The sequence below is a fragment of the Chelonoidis abingdonii genome, chromosome 5 (genome assembly GCF_003597395.2).
Source record: "Chelonoidis abingdonii isolate Lonesome George chromosome 5, CheloAbing_2.0, whole genome shotgun sequence".
NCBI lineage: Eukaryota > Metazoa > Chordata > Testudines > Testudinidae > Chelonoidis > Chelonoidis abingdonii.
In genome coordinates, this window is record NC_133773.1 from 61,589,681 (window position 1) to 61,610,745 (window position 21,065).

Here is a 21,065-nt window from a genome sequence, read left to right on the forward strand (position 1 = left end):
GTCTTTTTGGAAGATACTTTAGTCAAACAAGTTATTAGGCTCAACACAGAAGTAACAGGATGAAATCCTCTGGCCTGTGTTATATGGGAGGACAGACTAGATGATCTGTTCTAATGGTCCCCTCTGGCCTCAAAAAAAAAAAATATATAAATTCATAAGCAGATATAAGGAAGGACTAAGAGAAGGTGCCACTGTTTGTATTGTGTTCTACAGAGTTGAATTTCAGCATTTATCTGCATTTACTCCAGCTGTGTTCAGGTTGTTAGCTGTAGCTATAGCTATAGCTATAATGAATAAGGAGGGTCCTCTGCACAGTGGCATACCTGACAGTCACCTCCAGGGCTTAATGAGGGACAAGTGAATGCAACACTTCAGACAGGATCCTCAGGGCAAGAAAGAAGGGGTGGTAACATTTTGCAGTGTGGGGTGGTTTGTGTACAGCAGGTTCAGTGTTTGAGTGTAGGTAGCTCCTGTTTGCTATGTCTGATTTGACCTAAATCCAAGTTTTGCCTTAGCAAAAACATTTGTCTTTAGTCTATAATGACCATGTACTCTGTTCCTAAAGTGTTCTGTAGTATCTGTGGGGATAGAGAGCTAGAGTACTTGTGTTATTGGTATGTTGGGGCACTGCTCAAAGACAACTGCAATAAGGCTGCGTTACAGTAGAACCCCCACCTTAACTTTGCATTTCCTGGTTTTCAGAGATTTACGTTTAGCCTCTCTCCAGATTCTGGAAGGGCATAAAGAACTACTGGGCAATCTTAACTCTGTGTTATCTAAATTCCGGGCATTTAATTTCCTTAGGTTGTTTTAAAGTAATTCCTCAGCATCCTTACATACCACAGCACAGCTTTTCCTTCCTCTGCCACCTCAACCCCTGAATTCTCTGGCAGCATGTTGATTTCATCTCCTACTGCATCATCTCCCACCTCTGTCTGTGTCCAGCACTGCCCAATTCTCTCTCCTACCAACACAGACATAGGTGTTGGCACGGGAATCACAAGTTGAAGAACTGAGAGAAGCAGCACAAACAAGGTCTAGCATGGAGACAGGGGACATTTCTGACATTGAGAGTGGGCATGATGGGAAGGATAGTCCCCTGGTTAGGACCAGGGATTTGGAAGACCTGAATTCAAATCCCTGGTCCACCACAAAATTCCAGTGTGACCCTGGGCAGGTCTTAGTCTCACTGCGTATGTTACATTACAGCTGGAAGCATGCATCCCAGCCCAGGGAGACAGATTCACGCTAACTTTGCTCAAATTAATAGCAGCGTAGACACAGTAGCATGGGCAAGCCACCCAAGTACAGACCCAGAGCCCCCTCAGTAAAACCGAAGCAATACTACCTCATGGGGGCATTGTGAGAATAAACACATTAAAAATTGTGAGTCACTCAGGATACTACGTGATGGGGGCCATTGACTGACAGATGGATTGATGATGGGGGATTCTGGGGAACAGAACTAAAATTCCCGCCCCTCATCATCCCTTACTGCATGCCTGACAATCTCCTTTCCATCCCACTCTTCCCTGCACTGTTCCAACCCTACAGGTACACACACAAATTCCCCTTCTCAGCTCCAACTCCTCACATTCTCCATTACAGCCCAGCTCCAACCATTGCTCTAACTCCTTCAAAATTCCCTCCACACATGCATTGCTCAGAGCATTCCCTACCACTCCATGCCCTTGATAAGCCTGGAGGGACTATGAGAATGTGGGAAAGTGGTGGGGCTGTAAGAACTGCATGCATCAAGTAGAGACAAGAAGGAGCAAGACAAGAGAGTGGAGATGCAGAGTACCTACCCAAAATCAGGGCCTAATGTATATGGAAAAAGGGCTCCACACATCATCTGCTGCACAGAAAGATCAGAGAGGTGTGAAGTGGCCCCCCTCCAAATCTCAGCTCACATGGAGTGTTAGAAAGAGGAGCTCAGCTCCCCTCCACTCTCAAATCCCAGTTTATATGTGGGAAGGAGGCAAGGAGAGGGGTAAGACCCCTTCTCAGAGGCAGAGCCCACCAAATTGCTCTGGCTCCTGGTCATTGTCCTGAGAGAAAGGGCTGTGAATTGGAGGCATCTGTGGCAGAGATAGCAATTTTCTGCAATGTTCTGGACAAACCTTTTGAACAAGTGTATATACTCCCATGGGAGAGCAGGACTACAGCCCCTCCAGGAACTAAGAGGAGAAGAGAGTGGTTAGGCATTCACTAAGGTTGTAACACCTCCAGAGAGCTATCATCACCTGGCGAGACGGTTGTATACTGGTTCAATGGAAATACTTTTGGATGAATATCCTGAGTTTAAATAGACTCGAGGCTTTCTTTCTGATCCAGCAAAGAAGAAAGCTGGTCCAAATGTGGCCCCAATCCATAGCAAAAGAGTTTTTCCCAGTGAGGCTCCTTAAGACAGAGTATGCTTGTTCTGAGCTGAAGCTAGGATGAACCCATGACTACAGGAAAAGTCCTTGTTGGAGTTGGGTGTGATCTCTCGTAAGCTTATCAGAATGTCTTTAATATGTTTTCTCTGTAATGCTTTTCCTTAAGAATGTGCGTGCTTGGAAAGAACTATGTGGTAGCTTAACTGGGGCAATTACACTGATTACCGTCTCTGAGGAGAAAAATAAAGCAGGTAGGCTTAGGCAGCCTGACTTTGCTGGGGAGCTCCCAGTATAGTCAGGGAGTTGCGCAGTTTGGAAGTACCACAACCCCATCCACCCTGGTCAGGAGGGGAAAAAATGCAGGACTTTGCCCAAGAGATGTGAAGGCTGAGATGCTCTTGCTGGACCATAGAGGGAAACACTCTATTTCAGGGGTAGGCAACCTATGGCATGCATGTCAAAGGCAGCACGTGAGCTGATTTTCACCAGCACTCACATTGCCCAGGTCCTGGCCACCCGTCTGGGGGGGTTCTGCATTTTAATTTAATTTTAAATTAAGTTTCTTAAACATTTTAAAAACCTTATTGACTTTACAGACAACAATAGTTTAGTTATATATTACAGACTTATAGAAAGAGATCTAAAAATGTTAAAATGTATTATTGGCACGCAAAACCTTAAAATAGAGTGAATAAATGAAGACTTGGTGCATCACTTCTGAAAGGCTGCCGACCCCTGCTCTATTTAATCAATGCTAATTTCCCCTTGACAATGCTTATAAAGTAAAATCAGAGTGGATTTTAGATCATAAACTAGAATTTTTGGTCTTGGGGCAAACCTTCCAAAAAGAGTAACTGCATAATGCAGACAGATATTGAGGATCATGCACAAAACACATTCTCTGAAAGCTGCCACAGGCAATGCTCAAACTCAGTGCATGATGTAGCTCAAGTTCACTAATGTCAATACACTGCACAGGCACCGACTTTCTAAACTGACAGGGGTTGCTGCCCCCCAGCTTCACCCAAGTCCCGCTCCCACTCCATCCCTTCCCCCAATGCCCCACCACATCCTGCTTCTTCACACTACCACTCTGCCCCCCCTCTTCCCATCCCACCCAGTTCCACCCCATATCCAGAGCACGCTGCACCATCGCTCCTCCCCCACACACTTTCTGATGCTGCTCAACAGCTTATCCACAGCCGATGGTAGGCACTGGGAGGGAGGGGGAGGTGCTTATCAGTGGGAGGGAGGCACTGATAGGGGGCTGCCAGTGGGTGCTCAGCACCCACCATTCTTTTCCCTGTGGGTGCACCCAGGGAGTCGGCGCCTTTGCCACATAGTCACCGTGACAACAGTCTCCCTAGAATCTCTCTTACTTCAATAGAGTCCTTGCCTTGGTGCACAGAACATGTAAACTTTCATCTCTTTGCCTCAACAATTTTGGCACAAGCCATTTTGGAGACCTAAACTCTATGGTCCATAGCTTTTCCAGTATTGCTTCCCCAGTGGGGCAACAGGCATCATGCATTACCTGAGCAACATCAAGCAACTGATATCAGATGGGGGATGATTAATGTCATAGTTTGAACTTTAAGTATGCACAAAAACCATTAGAAGAATCAAGTGATTTTGTAAGACACTTGGGTTTGTTTTTAAAGGGATTCTACTGGAGAATCCTTTTCTCAAAAGATCCCAGATTTGGGCCACTAACCCTACCCCTCATTCCCATGATGAATAGTTAGTTTTAAGACAATCTGAATAAGTATAGATTTTAAAACATTTAGAATAGTCAACCTTTAAACAGAAAACAATGCTCACCCTTAACTATAGTGGAATTAGCCCCCTGCTATAACAAACCCTCAAGCTTCATGACATAATCAAACCTTTAACTACCAACTTAACCTGGGGCAGGTTATCCAATAATTGCCCCAGACAGGGTTCCAGTTGGCATTGGCACTGTCAGACAGGATACTGCAATAGACAGACCACCGATTTGATCCATTATGTAAGTCCTGTGGTCCCTATCCCTCTCCCACCATGTGTTTACTCCTCTTCATCTCCCTTTTTTTTACATATTAGTTAATTCCATTGTGTTATCCATGATTTTTTAGATCACCTCCCCATGAAGTCCCCATCCACTTTTAGATGCCTAGTTTCTCTCCCCACTTCCATTCTTCTTCTCCCACAAAATTTTCACTGGTCTGGAAATGAAATTGACATTAACCGCCATTTTCACTCCCCTCCCCACACTACCCAGGATTTGAAGCCCAATTAATTCACTCCTAGCACAGAAAGACTTCTCCCATGATGTGGCCTGGCAGGGGCTCACAGTTAAACTATATGCGTTAGATCAGGTTTCATACTTTCCATATAGAAGTGTAATTTTTAAATTGACTGTACCCCTTCAATACAACAGAAAGTAATTATAAAGCATTTACAAATGGAGAATTTAGACAAACTATTTGTTATACTATGTTTTTTAAATGTTGTGCATCTGGAACAAATATATTAATATAATTTATTCTATGCCCTTAGCCCAAGGGTGGGTAAACTTTTTGGCCGAAGGGCCACATCACCGTTGTGAAACTGTATGGAGGGCTGGGTAGGGAAGGTTGTGCCTCCCCAAACAGCCTGGCCCCTGCCCCCTATCCACCTCCCTCCCACTTCCCACCCCCTGACTGCCCCCCTCAGAATCCCCAACCCATCCAACCTCCCCGCTCCTTGTCCCCTGACTGCCCTCTCCCAGGACTCCCTGCCCCTAACCTCCTACTCCAGGACCCCACTCCTTATCCAACCCTCACTGCTCCCTGTTCCCTGACTGCCACCACCCTTACCATGCTGCTCAGAGCAGCAGGAACTTGCAGCCCCACCACAGGGCCGGAGCCAGCCACGCCACTCGTGCTGCCGAGCAGGAGTGGCAGGCCAGAGTGCCGCCCACGTGACGGCGTGGCTGTGGGGAGGGGAGGCTGCGGAGGAAGGGCCGCAAGCTCAGGGGCCAGGCGGGATGGTCCCACAGACTGGATGTAGCCCACGAGCCATAGTTTGCCCATCTCTGCCTTAGCCTCTGCAAATGCTTAGACAGTTCTCTCTAGGTCCTTTTGTATACTGAAATTCTTATACGGCCACCAACACCATAACATTCAAGCATATAGTCTCATCAAAATCAGAAATACAAATCACAGACATGTCATCGACTTAAGAAATTCCCCAAAAGACCTTAAGTGCACAAAAAGTGCAAAAGACACAAAAGATTGTGTAATTATAGGCAAGAGCAGGCAACAATGCGTATAGTTAAGATTGCCTAAAACTTTTCATTATAAGACCTTGTTTTCAGTTGCTTAAAAGTACTTTAACTGTTCAAATTAAAGTGTTCGATGCCAGGTGTCTATTATTTGTTTGGGGTTGTTTGTTTGTCTTCTACTCTTTCAGCAAAAATGGTTCTGCAATTTCTCAGAAGAAAGTTACAGAAAAGTATACAGTTTTACCAATGTTTCAAAAACTCATGCAATCATTTTTTTCAGACGTGCTACCTTCCTGCTTTGGAGCACAGATTTAATTTGGCAGCAGAGTCAAACCTGGGGATACAGAAATGCAATTTACTGTCCATGTGAAAATCCACTGAAATTCAATAGTTATAGGCCTTTGAAATTTGTCATTTACACATGCTAAGTAAGAGATGACTGGTAAATTCTCCTAAAATTCATCTGCAGTGACCATGCTCCATACAGAGACTGAGCAGGGCTTTTCTCTCAATTGATCCTCCCAGCTATTGGCAACCACTGTCACTAGGCACTCCTAAAACCCAGGCAACAAGGAGGAGGAAGCAGCTTGACTTGAATGCAGAGGTATGAGGGGAAGAAGGGAGCAAGTTTCCTCGAACCTGTTAGGAAATAGGGGCAGAAGGATCTGTAACCAATATAGCATACTACCATTGAGAACCTGAAAGTGAACTGGGGAATTCTACGTAAGAACAGCCAAACCGGGACAAACCAAAGGTCCAACTAGCCCAGTATCCTGTCTTCCCACAGTGGCCAATGCTTGGTGGTTCAAAGGGAATGAACAGAACAGGTAATCATCAAGTGACCCATCCTCTGTCGACCATTCCCAACTCCTGGCAAACAGAGGCTAAGGACACCATCCCTGCCCACTCTGGTTAAATAGCCATAAATGGACCTATCCTCCATGAACTTATCTACAGTAGAATCTCAGAGTTACAAACACCTTGGGAATGGAGGTTGTTCGTAACAGTTATACTGTTAGCTCTAGCTGTGCATGTAGATGTTCCAACCTTGCTGGTGACCAACATGGAGGATCTACATGCTTCTACGTGATTGAATTTATTTTTGCATTTTAAAAAAAAACAGCTAGGAAATTACTTGAAAAAAACTATTACATGAACATTAAAGATGAGAAGTCCAACACTCAAAGGCTAGGAAATATCAAAATTTAGGCTACGTGTGTAATCTTACTTCGGCCCCCTTGTGCATATGCATTATGATATAATCTAATTACATGATCACCAGGGATCCTAGTTTTCCATGATAAACAAAATTATCCACAAAAAAAAATCCACAAAAATCAATGTTTTTCTACAATTAAATATCAGTTGAACTAGGGTGACATACATCCCATTTTGGTGAGAGTAGTCCCCTTTTTAATTCCTATCCTGGATGTTCTTATGATCAGCTGGCAAAAGCAAAGGGGACAAATGCCCAGTTTTGCAAAAAATATATTGGGTATGCCCCCTCTTGGCAGTGCAGAGGAATGTTCAAAGCAGCGAGTGGAGATGCCAGGCACTGGGGCTTGGGCTAACCCCACGCGACGTCCTATTTTCACTTTGGGAAATATGGTTATCCTAACTTTCGGCAAAATTTAGTTAATAAAAACATATTAACTGTTTTTTCACAACATGTTAAAAAATGTTCTCTGCAAAAATGCAAATTCTGCATTTTTCTGTGGCAAATGATGATCAGATGATCACATACTACTTTTTCCATGGAACATCTCTGGGAATACTACAAGCTGTGTAGCACATCTCTCTCCCCCAGAGACACAAGAACTTAGGGGGGGGAAATTCTATCAAGAAGCCAGCTCCAGAACCCAGAGAATCTCAAACCAGCAGGATTAGATACTTAAGTAGCCTAGCAGCACGCTGCCAGGTTGCTTTCTAGTTTTGACTTTGAATATCTTCTCCTCTGTCCTGATGGTGAAGAAGTGGGTTGGAGCTAACTGCTTCATTCCATGCTTCCTTCCCTTTTCCATCCCTTGCTGCACTTGCTTCTATATCCTCTCTTCTTTGATCTTATCAAAGACTACCCCAACAAAACTCCAAGAAGTTTTAAAAAAAAACAAAAACAGGCCATTTGCACACCATCACAGTGCTTATTCTGCTTGTGCATTATATCCCTTTTTCTTAACTTTTGACTGTCTTTGTCTCCTCATATTGTAAATTCTTTGGGGCACGGACTGTCTCCTACTCTATGTTTGTATTGTACCTAGCATAATGGGGTCTTGATGTGCCTGTTATTGGTTAGTTCCTAGATTCTATCATAATAAAAACAGCATTAGCAGCACCTTGCCAAACAGGGATATTTTGAACACAAATTCTTTAAATGTTTGTAAAAAGGACATTGACACTGTGGCAATAAGCATTATAGAAAAGCCCAGGAAAATTATTAATTTCAGTATTCAGAGCAGGGTCTGGATAGTGTGCAGTAAATAAGGCCTGGAGCCATGCACATAAGATGACAAGGACAAGACGACGCTGAATTCAGTGAGCGACATCCACCTTGTGCACTGAATGAAAATAGGCAATGTCTATGAGGGGTTGATTTTGCAATCTTTATGTTATTTCAGTGTAGGATTTGGGGAGTTTCATGTAACTATAGCTAGAACACTGCCTATTACAAAAGTTGCCAACACTTCCCACCATAAGACATTGGTTTTAGCTGCTTATAACTTTGCTATTTGGGCTGAAATTTTCCATGCTGGGCATCTGCCTCACTGAATTTCCTTGGAAAATTTCAGCCAAAATGGTTAAGCCATTCCCAAAAGCAAGGCTGGGAAAAAACATTGTTTGTTCGTGTTATAAAATTCTAGTGACCTTTTCGCTGAAAAGCTCTAATACCTCATGCTTTGGAGCAGGGACTTGATATTTGGCAGAAATGTGGCCTTTGTGTCAGGGATGTGCCATTTGTCATCCCTAAAAAAAATGTGCCCAAATTTGACCATGTTTTAAACCTTTGGAAAAAAAAAAAAAAATCAGTTTGCACATGCTCAGCAGAGACTTGATAGAGCTTAAAAAGACAAATCTCAGAGAATTCTGTCTGCAATAGGCATGCTTCAAGACTTTATCTACAACTGCAGCTACAGGCTGCTACAAGCTGTGCTGGGCAGGTATGGGTACCTGAACTCAGAGAGCAAGGAGATTGACTCCCCTACTGGTTCCTAGCAGAGTAGAGGAGAAAGCGATCTGATTCAAATGCTATGGGGACAAGAGCCAGACTTGCAGGAGGAAAGGAGGTTGGATAAGTAGATTGGAACAAGAGTTGGGGGAGGGGCGGGTAAAGAGGAGGCAGCTGGAGGGAAAGGGAAATGAGAGTTGGAATAGAGGAAAGGGAATTGCTGGGCAAGCAAACTTGGAACTGGGGCAGAGACTGAAGCCGGGAGCTAGGCAAAATTAAGGTTGTACAGAAACCTTAATTCTAGCATTTCCTATCTTCTGAGTGCTTAACTTTGCAACCCTAAAAGTGTTCTTTTAACTTCCTTTGGGCACGTTATATAAATAAGTTTAAATGTTTATTAGAAAATATTAAAGAAAGGTGATACAAAGGGTTTGATGTGTCAGTCGTTGGTCATCGGGGGAAACATACAGAGCATGGGGGGACGCTGGCAACTGGTTACGGTTCAGCATATAGTACACACAGCCTGTAATGTCCCCAATGCGGGGTGTACGGTGGTTGGGGTCAAGATATAGTAGGGGGGCAGTGAGGGTACATCGCTCATAGAGTGGGCTACACACAGTCGTGGGTATGAGTAAGCGGGCCGGGTAATGGGGACAGGGTGACCCTCACGTGGTGGGATCCAGATTGGTAAGTTCAGGACTCAGGGGATATGGTTTGGTAGGGGGGTTGTAAGGGTTTCCCCCTCCCCCCCGTGGGTGCGTGGAGCCACATCGGCTCACTCCTGGTATTGGCGGTGGCCGGTGATGTGTTCGATGTAAATGTCTCTAGACCACCGGATAGTGTCCGAGACCATCAGGCGTCTCATGAGTCGCGCATAGCGACGGCCCACCCCACAGGCCCTGAGCACACGTTCGTTCCAGGGGTCCCAGGCGCCCAGCGCCCCGACGATCAGAGCGTCGGTGTAGACCTCGTAGCCCTTCGCCCGCAGGGTGTCAGTCAAGGGGGCGTATTTCTCGAGTTTGCGGGCTCGGGCTTCGCGGAACGCCGGGGTCCTGTTCTCGAACGGGATGGTCACGTCGACGAGGATGATCTTTTTCCGCTCCTCGTCCGTGACGACGATGTCTGGGCGCAGCGGGCTGTCGGTGCCGGGGATGGTGCGGTTGACCGCGATCTCACCGAGGTGTGGGGCGATGGCCTTCGCTAGGCGGTCCTGGACGGCGTTGTGGCGCAGCTGCCAGGCTCTGGCGTGGGGTTTGCAGCTGCACAGGACGTGGGGCAGGGTCTCCAGGGTGTACCCGCACTTCCTGCAGCGCTTGTCCCGGTTCCCGTGGCGGACGGCTCCGTTGAGCGGGACGCAGTTCAGCCGGGCGCGGTGTATGAAGCGCCAGTCGGCGAAGCGGGTGAAGCTGCCCGCGGGGAGGAAGTGGTTGCTGGAGTCCCACTTGCTGGTCACCTCGAAGGCCTTGCCCTGGTCGGGTTTTTTCCTCAGGGTGTCCACGTAGAGCGCGTGGACGGCGGCCTTCAGGGACCTCTCCAGCACGCCTCTGGCTCCGGGGCTGACGGTGATGCTGCCCTCCGTCCCGATCTGCGGCACCAGAACTCCCAGCTCCTGTCGCTCCTCTATTACACACATCTGTCCCCTCCTCACCTTACATATTTCTAGATCATAATTATGTTGGCTAAGCTGTTTAAAACCTGCTGTTTCAATCTAAGAACAACAATAGAGGAAGAACACAGTTACTATGCTGACCGAAATTAAATCATAGAATTGTAAGACTGGAAGAGACCTTGAAAGGTATTCTAGTCCAGTCCCCTGCACTCAAGACAGGAATAAGTATTATTATCTAGACCACTGGTTCTCAACCTGCGGCCCAATCAAGCACAGAACTGCTACCCATGTGACATCCTCAGAGCCATACAGGTAGTGTTGAATGCGGCCCACAATGGCAAATACGTTGAGAACCACCGATCTAGACTACCCCTGACAGGCGTTTGTCTAACTTGCTCTTAAAAACCTCCACATTTTCCCCCAGACCATTTTATAATTCAAGAGAGGATTCTCCCCCCACCCCCCAATCCATCTCAAGTGCCTTCCAATCATATATTTATGCCAGTAAGGCCATAATTTTCCATCCTGACACCTGGGCAGAAAACCTTCTAAAGAAGGAACTGTTTATTTTTGATGTGGGTAATGAATTTTCTGCCTGCTGCTACATTTATTTGCAGATCCATCAAGATCTGCACATGGAGCTAAAGCTAAGAGACAAGAGCTGCTTTGTGACAGATATGTAGTACCTTAAACTTGCTGACTTATGTAAAATGAAAATTTGGTCCCTAGGAACTGGACTAAGAATACCAAATAGGTAATCACATCTCATAAGAACGGCCATATTGGGTGAGACCAAAGGTCCATCTAGCCCAGTATTCTGTCTTTTGATAGTGGCCCAGAAGGAATGAACAGAACAGGTAATCATCAAGTGATCCATTCCCTATTACCCATTCTCAGCTTCTGACAAGCAGAGGCTAGGAACACCATCCCTGATCATCCTGGCTAATAGCCATTGATGGAGCTATCCTCCATGAATTTATCTAGTTCTTTTTTGAACCCTGCTATAGTCTTGGCCTTCACAACATCCTCTGGCAAAGAGTCCCACAGGTCGATCTCAAAAATATCTATCATAATTGGCACACTTTGTGGCAGTCGCAGAGAGACTTGGAACCAAAAAAGTAGAGAAATCAGAAGTGAGGCCAAGACAGTAAGTAGAAGTTTGCACTGCCACTGCTCACAATATATCTGTTTTGTGAATAAATAGGAGATTTCAATCCAGGTGGTTCCATCATCTTTCATGAATTTACTAAACACATTAAAACAATGCACCCCAGCATGTAATTAGTTTATTTACTGGAAATGGAATTAAAATGTAACGTTTGCTCTGTTAGACACTACCACCATCAATTGAACTGTCTCCTCCTTCTCTAAAATGAAGTTGTGCATACGCTGACACAAAAGTGTTATAGATGTTCAGGTATCTTCGAAGACTTCATGTTGATTTCAGATATTCAAGTACTACATACATAAATTCAGTTACTGGATATATGTTCTGAAGAGTAACAGTCAGTGTGCCCAAATATTAGATTAAATTCAGGATTGGAGTACCCTGAGTCACGGTCCTTCTTGTGTTGTTATAAACTTTTTTCTTTTTTTAAAAAGCCAACCAAAAAAATTGAAGACATTGTTGAAGTTGACAGACCTACAACGGGCCCTCTAACGCTCTCCTTTTTCTAATAGGTTTAAAATTTAATTTCAAAAGAGAGAAAGCCAGCACAATACCAAGACTATCAGAAAGCAGTGGGTACACAGTAGGGAGGAATTAAAAAGTTAAGACAGCTGAAGAAGCTAAAAATGCAAGTCATTTTCAGTTTTGTAAAATAAATAAATAAATAAATTTTATTAATAATGATTTCACAGAATCAAGATGGACCATGCAGAATATGAGTGCAATTTAAAAAAAAAAAAAAAACAGTCAACAATCTGACCATTGCAAACAGGTGATATAAAGAGATAATAATGAAAGAGAGGAAGTTAAACTTAATTTGGATTCCGGATATTGACACAGCTTTATCTCAAAGGAAGTTGAAATGTTATTGTCAGATTGAACTAAATCATGTTGCTTTAAGTACATGTATAAATTAAATATGGGAAGACTGACTATCCCACTAATCCTCTACACTCAAGGAAACTCATTCAACTTCTGTTACCTTGGCCCTGTAAGTCAGCAGAAGCTGGAAGTGTTGTTGAGGCATCACTCAATTCTTCAGTGTCCTTAATTCAGTAAGTGTTGTATCCATGCTCCTGTTGTTTAAGAAAGTATTGCGCACCTCAAGGTGACTTTGTCTCAAAAAAAGGAGTTAAGAAATTTCTAGTATTCTTCAAGTACCCCAGCAATTTTTTAGGTTTTACAATCACTTTTTAAAGTCTCTCTCTTCCTGGTGAAAGACCCTTAAACAACTGGAGAAACTGATTACACGAGTAAAGAGTAGCAGCCGTGTTAGTCTGTATCCGCAAAAAGAACAAGAGTAATAAATAAATTTGTTAGTCTCTAAGGTGCCTTAGAGACTAACAAGTACTCCTGTTCTTTATACAAGTACAGTAGGTATACATGTAGTGCAGTCAAATGCTTAGAGCAAACAAATAGAAAAAAAACAGATCAAGGTGGTTTTTTTCCTCTAATTTTTCAGTTGAAGTAATCCTATCTGACAGTGATATTAGAAATATAAAGTTTTTAGACGAAAAGCATGACAATTTATATTAACACTCCAAAAGGGCACTATTTAGTAGATCCAGAGGGAATTCTATACATTCCTCTCTGATGGAAGGTCAGCTGCTGCAATGTAGGATTGAAAGAGAAGAAAGTAAAAGCTGATTGGAAGGAAATGTAGGAGAGAAGTCAATAACACTCTCTAAAAATAAATCTAGATAAAGTTGGGCAACCTGTTTAATCTCCATTCAGTTAAAAGTGTCAGTTAAACATAAAGGTTCTCCTTTTTCTCCTTCAGAAAGACAGCTAGGAAAAATACCGTATAAACAGTTGCAGACACCAGTGTTATCCCAATGTTATTAATTCTGAAACTAGATCTGAAATACCATTCCAACAGTAGTTACATATGTTCTTGGTTTGCATATAGTCTATTTGTAAGACCAATTTAGACAAACCAAATTCATATGTACAGTATGTAGCTCTCCATAAGGCAGAATGTAGAGTAATTTCCATTTTTCAAAGCCTGTATGGTGGGATAAAATGTTTTTTATTTACTTCAGCAGCAACTCGAACTTCTGGTAAATGAGGCTGAAGATATGCTACTCAAGCAGCCAGATCCTTTTTTCAATAACTTGTATGGTAGCAATATAAAAACATCCTGTATACGAAGGCTCAATACCCAGCATAGGATTTCCAAACTGAGACCCATGGAGCACTTGATGGTATTGTGTGGAGAGATGATTAGACACACGGTGCTGGCTCTTCCTTCTCATTTCCAACTGCTGAACTGTATTAAAATCCAGCTAAAATGCATTAAGTGCTTGCCTAATATTACTTTTTCATAGAAGCAATTACAGTTTCCAGAGGGATGTTATGCAACTGTGCATAGACAGGAATCCACAATCTTGCTATTAAGATGAATCCCATCCTATAAGAGTTTGAAAATCCCTCCACTAAAATATTGTGGCTTTTACAGATACTAGTATTTTTCAGTTCTGGTATACAATACATGCTGATAAAGCACAAGCACAGTTCTGTTAAGCTCGTAAGATTTTACATAAAACAATAGTGAATGGAAGGAGGTTCAAAGTTGCTTAAAAAAACGTGGTCTTTGTTCAAGACTTCAGTATCATTCTCTGCTGTTCCTTGCTGCAGCAAGTACAAAGCGAGACGTACAAGTTTCAAAGGGGGAACTAATTCCCAAACTCGTTTTTTGATTGGATGCTATCAGCCCTTCTCACCGTAGTAACTCTTTACAAAGCCGAGACCGCCTAAGTCTCAAGGTGAAAAGTGGCAGAATAGGAACTGATTTAACTTAAGGATTTCCCTACAGTGTGTCTCTCTCGCAGACGCAGGAAGAGCTGCATTCTCGAGAGGGACACTTAGCTCAGCAGACCGTGCAAAGCTCCTGGCAACGTGAGGCGCATGTGAAACAGGGAATACCTCGGGCGGGGCTGCTGCGATGACGGTGCGCCCCCGCCCCGCAGGGAGGGACTGAGCCGCATGCTCCCACTTAGTCCCCAGCCCATGCTCATGGGGGTTGTGGGTCTTTGCATCCACGTGTTTCACCTGGAAAGTCATCAGCGGCGCGGAGCACAGACCAGCAGAACTAGACCCTCCTCCCGACCCCCTCAACCCTCACTCACCTTAGGAACAGCAACAGCGGCGGGTTAAGTTTCCCTCCTTTGGCTCTCTGGCTGCAGCAGACAGGCTATCGGTGATACAGGGGGCAACTAAAGCTCACCCTTGCGCCGGGGACACGGGGATCCGCTTCCCTGCGGGGGCTCTAGGACTTCACAGCAAGTTGGACGCCAGGTCCCGAGATACCTCGCGTGTCCGAGAAAGTTTAGTGACAGACGGGTCAGCCCCCTCGGCTGCCGGGTCCCCGAGTCTCTCGCTGCCTCCCGGCTCCGGGGGGGCTGCTCGGCAGTTCACGTGCGTGTCCGGGTCTCTTTACATGGAGCCGCCGCCGCCTCCTCGCTGCCCCCTCGCTTCCCCCCGGGCCGGTCTCTCGGCTGCCGCCGTCCGGGAGAGGAGGCGAGTGGCTCGGGCCGCAGCCCCCGCTCCGCGCTTCCTCTCATACACCCGGGCGCCGCCGCACCCGGCTCCAGCGGCCGGGGCGCTGCTAGGGCCCCAGCCAGGCAGCGCAGGGAACCCAGGCGGCTGGGCTCAGCGCCGCTCCCACTCTGGTCTCAGGCATGTGTGAGTCTCTGCGCAGGGCGCTCCGCAGGCAGAGCCGGGCGGCAGCCGCCACGCGTGGGTACCCGTTACCTCCTCAGCCGGAGCCCTATGGCTATGGCGGGAGGGGGCGCTGGGGAGGCCGGTCCGGGCTGCAGCTTGCGCCTCGGATCCGCTTGTTTTCTGTGTCTCACACAGAGCGATTGGTTCGGGAGGAGAGAGGGGAAGAGGCCGGCGGCGCACGAGAATGATAGGCGTAACCAGGCAACAGTCCCCACCTCTCCGCTGGCGCACGGCGATTACGTCAGAGAAGGACAAGGTGGCGCGGGGCGGGCTTCGTTGTTGCTGGATGGTTCAGGCCAGGACAAGGGGGAGGAGCCTGAGCGCAGAGACCCCGCCGCAGCCAAAGCGTTGGGCGGGGATTAACCCGCTCGGTACCGGGCTGCTGGCGGAGGAATCGGCTCTGGGAGAAGTTTAACCCCCGCTGTTCCGAGGGCAGCTGCGCTGAAGCCGAGGGGATGCCGGGCGGAACCATGCGCCAGGGGCCGCGGAGCGTGTGCAGTAGTCCCCGGGCCGCGCCGCGCTGCGCTGGCCCCTCACTAGAAAGAGCTGACGTGACAGCAACGACTCCCCGCGGCCCTGGAGGTTCGGACACCTAAACCCTGCGGAAACGGAGGCAGGGACTGGCCTCCGGGGGCCACTGGCGGGGAGCTGCGTGCTGCTGCGGTAAAGCCCAGAGCTCAGACAGGGAGCAGGGGGGAGGCTTGGGACTCAGGCACAGGGGATCCGTGCCCAGGCACCGGAAGCTCTTTGCACTCTTTCTCCTACCCCATTTATCTCTCCTTGTGTAATGTGGAAAGGAAAACCGCTGTGAGCTAAGGCCTTTGTTGGCCCCTTTTTGACTTTTCCTCATGTTCTCATCCACATTCCTCCGCTGGATTTAGCCAGTGCAACCAGCTCTTAACCTAACATCAGCAGTTGTTCTGTTGGTCCTGTGTGCCCCAGCTGCCAGTCGCCCATTGTCCTTCACAGCTGCCATGCAACCAGGCAGCTTCTTATTCTAACATGCTGCCCCTTCTCATCCAAGAAGCATCTGTGAAAACAAGCATGTTGATGTCAACCTCTTGTACAGCAATTGTGTTGAAAACATTTGGTTTCATTGCACAAGTTGTATTGTTGTCTTGAGCAGCAAGATTCAACAGCAGTTTACACAGGCACAAGAATTGCTAGCCTCCAGTTACAGTACCAGCCGAGGTAATTCAGTGACTGGCTAGTAACGGAGCAACCTCTCCTCCCATAGAAGCAAGATGTTGTCAGGTATGCTTTGGTTGATTTGGACCACAGTGCTTCTGAATTTAGGCCCTCTCACACTGCACTCCTAAAAGCCTTTTTAAATTATATGCTCTCCCTGTTTCTCCAGTGTCCATTTTTCTAAAAAGAGGTTCTGCTTTAGCCTCTCTCTGGAGAGCTCCATTTCCAGATACTCTGTACATTCAGTACACAAAACTTATCTACTGCCTGAATAGTCTTGCTTTTATCACCAGCATATCCACAGTTATTGTTTATATACATAAATAAAACTAAATATTTTGTCTTGAAATTTAAATCCTTTATTCCACTCTGACATCACTATATGAAGTTAAGTGCTATGTAATTTGTTTTATTATGAAACATCTAGTGAAATTAACAAGCACTTTAACCAAGTATTTGGGAAAAAAATTATAGCAAATATAAAGGTTAAATGTTAGTTAAGCTAGTATTTTCAAACCTACAATAATAAAAGGACCTCTTTGGATTTTTTCTTTGAATCTTCTGAGACAGGGTTGTGAGGCGTTACCATTATCAGCTGAGTATCCAAGTACTAATACCCAACATAATTGGCAATTAGTTACTAGAATACTGTGAATAATTACAGATATCATTGCCCTTCCACCCCGCACTTTCTGGATTTAGGAAGATAGAACAGAAAGAGATTTTCTGGATCATCGAGTCTAGTCCCCTGTGATTGCAGGTAACCTCATCATGTAACTCCCATGCATAAATTTTATCAACTTCCGTCTTAAAACTAATTAGGTTATTTGCCCCCACTACTTTTGGAAAGCTGTTTCAGACCCTCACTGCTTTGATAGTTAGAAACTTTCTTTTAATTTCCAGCCTAAATTTATTCATAGCCAGTTTATACTCATGTGTTCTTGTGCCAGCATTGTCCTTCCGGTTAAATAACTTCTCTCTCCCTGCTGTTTCCTCGCTTCATTTATGTATAGAGTGTGATCATATCCCCTCCTAGGTTTTGTTTCCCTAAGTTAAACAAGACAAGCTCTTTTAGTCTCCTTATGTAAGATGGCTCTGTTTCCCTGATCATTTTAGTAGCAATTATCTGCACCTGTTCCAGTTTGATTGTGTCTGTCTTGAACATGGGTCTCTAGAATTGTATGCAATATTCCAGATGAGCTCTTACTAGTGCCGTGTACAATGGCACTAATAGTTCTCTCTCTCTTCTGAAAATACTTTGCCCGATACATCCTAGGATCACACTTGCCTTTTTCACAGCCATAGCACATTGACTGCAAGCCACCATTCTATGTAACTAATACATCCAGCTCTTTCTCTGTCATTTCCAACTGATGAGCCACCAGCTTACAACAGAAATTCTTGTTATTAGATCCTAAGTGCAGTTTCATGCCATTTCTATTACTCCAGTCTTCAAGATCATCCAGTTCTTCCTGGGTTGTGATGCCTCATCATTATCCCAAGGTAATACATAACTGTACTGTTCAATCAGTTGCAAGAATAGTCAGTTACAGGCATTCTTGACTTTTTCACCCAGCATGCCATCCTCTAACCAATTAGCCCTGTTCATCCTTAAAATGATAGGGTTTCAGGAAGTATTTGACAGTTTTAGTTTTCTCATCACTATTTTACGGCAGATCCTGTATATCAGGGAGCTAGTATGGGATACCTCAACATCTGTAAGGCAAGTATGAGCCTATCCTTACGGTTTCCCTAATTTGCCATAATATTCAATGTTTCACTACAACAATTTATGATAAGGCTTTGCTGTGGCTGATGGAATGTCCCTACTGTCTAGGCCAGATAGGGGCTAGGAGGAGCGAACTGACTAAAACTGAATCCAGACAAGACAGAGGTGATATTGGGTGGCATAGGGAATTTTTATCCCCATCATTACATGGGTTTTCCACTGAGTCAAATAAATACTCAATTTGGATGTGCTCCTAGATGCTTAGATATTATCTGTAGCCAGAAATACCTTTAATTTCTTAATCTGATTAGATACTTGTGACATTTCACCATAGTAGTGATCTTGTCACTATTTATGCCTTGATCACCCCTCTAGATAGGATTTTTGCAAGGCACTGAAGATGGCACTACCCTTAGGAACACTGAGAAACTGCAGTTAATGTTGAATATCGTTGCACACAGGCATAGTATATTATACATGCTCCCCAAAATCAGCATAGGCTTTCAGGTGAAATTCAAGGTCTTTATTTTAATTTCTAAAGCCCTCTATTGGTTGTGACCACCAAGCTACCTAAGAGATTGGGTCTATCTCATTATAGGCCATTGAAACAATTGAGACAGCCAAATGCTGTGACTTTTACTCCTTAGATTTGAGCATTTGAGGGTAGGATATTCCAGAAAAGGGTTCTTGACTGACATTTACTCAGATTGTTTTTGTGACTGATATCCTTTGACTTTCAGAGCATGATATGATACCTGTCTGTTTTCTCAGGATTATCCTTAAGTGGGCTAAGCAGTGGTCAATATTTCAACTACATATGAGTACTGGCGATGGATATCCTTTTGTTAAATACTTTATTATAGTGTTTTTGTAAATACTTATACGTATGCTTACTGTGGCCTGATAGGTACAGAGAAAAGATGTATATTACAATATTACTTCCAAAAAACATGTTAAAAGAATATTATTGAAGTTGCAAAATCAACTGCTGAGAGCAGCAGTTACAGGGAAAGTCCTTTTGAGTGTTCATAGCCCTGGGCTGGAACATGCTCAGTTGCTCTTCGAGGACTCTGCATACACAGTCCAATCAGCACTTGGAGCTGTGAGAGGCTTGAGCACCCTCAGTGAAAAAGGACTCTTCAGAGATTTCAGTTAAATGCTAGCAAAGCTCTACTAAGCGTGCGCAAACAGATTTTTCAAAGACTTATGACTTAGCAGATTTTGAGCCAGTTTTCACAGGCATGGCAAAAGGCACATCCCTGACGAACACACCACCCTCTGCCAAGTTTCAAGTCCCTGCTCCAAAGCATGGGGCACTAGAGCATTTCAAGGAAAAATTCTCCACAGTTTTTTAAACATGGGTAAAACATATTTTCCCTAGTGTAATTCTCAGAAACAACTAAACCATTTTGGCAGAAATTTAAAAAAAAAAACAAAAAAAACGCAGCTTGAAGCAGATACCTGGAATGGAAAATTGCAAAACTTTCACTGTTGGGGCCAAAAAAGTTATAAGCAACTGAAAACAGGGTTTTATAAACTATTGAGGAACCTTAGTCATAGGTGATGCTATCACCCTTGCCTATAATATATAACTAAAAGCCTGAAAATTCAAATTTAAGATTACACTTAACCTCCTAACATCTAAAGGATAGAATTGCAGTATTAAAGATACTTCAAACAACCTTAACTCTCTCCTCACATCTCTACCAATCTGTGCACCCTCTGTAAAAAGTAGCTGTGTCTATGACAAGGATATATTTTCAGTCAATTCAAATGTTAAACCCAGATATTTTGGCTTTTCAGCTAGAAAACCTAACAGCGTAAATCATGTTCAAGCCTGCCTAATTCTGTAGCTGTGGACACCTTAAATCCCAGTTCCACTGGTTTATAACGCCAATGGCATATAGGATTTAAACTGTCCATAGCTAGGGAACCTGTCCACTGAATAGTAAAAGGTTAAAATAGTTGGAAAATGTCCCATGTCTGACATGAGTATATTAGGAAGATGAGATGAGAGTTGATTATGTCTCTGGTGTGTGAATAAACGTGTTGGTGATGGCTCATGAAGGCAACAATCTTAAGTAATAAATAATACTACATAGTTTCTTCATTGGTGGGTCTCAAAGCATTTTACAAAAGGAGGTCAGCGTCATTATCCCTGTTGTACAGATGAGGAAACTGAGGTACAGAGAGATGAAGTGACTTCTCCAAGGTCACCTAACAGGCTAATGGCAGAAACAGAAAGATAACCCAGGTCTCCAGAGCTTTCTTTACTATGTAACACTGCCCTGATGAGAAACAAGTGTGAAAAGTAGTGAAAAATATATAGAAGAGTAAGCAATGATAAGTGATGCTGGATATAGGGAATTAAAGACATAGGTTCCAGAATATTTCTCTGGTTTAGTATAAAGTTTTTGTGTTAGATTAAAACACTTGTCTCAATAGACTTTAAATAAAGAGCATCCTGAGAATTCTCTGTGAGGTAGGTCATTATAAGTATTATTATCCTCACTTTACAGGTGGCGAGAGAGAAACAGTGATTTTGTCCAAGGTCACATAAGAAATCCGTGCCAGAGTTAGGATTAAAAATCAGGAATTCCTGGTTTTGAGAAGGTATGCTTTGGGGGGCAGAGACTGTTCTTTACTGTGTTTGAAAACCACTTAGCACATCTGGGGTACTGAAATCTAAATAAAATATAGTAATTTGAGGGCTGAGAATGAATCAGCTGCTTCATCAATATGCATCCAAGGCAGTGGTGGATTATTGATCAAAAATCATGATGACAGTAGTTATCTGGCAGTGGTGGTAGTGCTAAATCTGCGTCAGAATCTAGTGAAAACTGTTAAAGTTTTGATTAAG

The 21,065-nt window shown here is 44.3% G+C and overlaps 1 protein-coding gene across 2 annotated transcripts in view; it reads right to left on the reverse strand.

The window, feature by feature from the left end:
* Positions 1-15,136, reverse strand: part of FBXW7 (F-box and WD repeat domain containing 7) — a 278,287-nt gene extending 263,151 nt beyond the window's left edge. Inside the window, exon 1 of one of the 2 annotated variants that reach the window (XM_032771269.2) lies at positions 14,694-15,136. The gene's annotated coding sequence lies outside the window, so the exon portion shown is untranslated. Of the gene's footprint in view, positions 1-14,689 lie in introns of both variants that reach the window. The other variant, XM_075066325.1, reaches the window with a different exon arrangement.
* Between the last annotated feature and the right edge of the window lie 5,929 nt (positions 15,137-21,065).